Below are 409 nucleotides of genomic sequence, written 5' to 3'. Positions count from 1 at the left end.
TGCTGCTGCTGCTGCTGCTGCTGCTGCTGCTGCTGCTGCAGGCCCCCCCGATTGCAAGTCTTTGGCCGCGACATCGCTCGGTTCCACGCTATCTTCTTCTTGGGTTTGCTGCTGGCCCTCCGTCACCCGCCCCTCAGCAGCAGCAGCAGCAGCAACAGCAGCAGCAGCAGCAACAGCAGCAGCAGCAGCAGCAGCAGCAGCGGTAGAGAAGAAGATATTCTTCCTATTGAGCTGCTGCAGCAGCTGCCGCTGCAGCAGATAGCCCATGGTTGGCTTCTTAGACCCTCAGGAGACAAAATAGCTAAATCAACTGCTGCACCAGCTGCTGCTGCTGCTCCTGCTGCTCCTGCTGCTCCTGCTGCTGCTGCTGCTGCTCCTGCTGCTGCTGCTGCTGCTCCTGCTGCTGCTG

The sequence above is a fragment of the Eimeria mitis genome, genomic scaffold (genome assembly GCF_000499745.2).
Source record: "Eimeria mitis Houghton genomic scaffold, Emh_scaff5008, whole genome shotgun sequence".
Taxonomy (NCBI): domain Eukaryota; phylum Apicomplexa; class Conoidasida; order Eucoccidiorida; family Eimeriidae; genus Eimeria; species Eimeria mitis.
Note: the sequence above shows the minus strand (reverse complement) of the source record.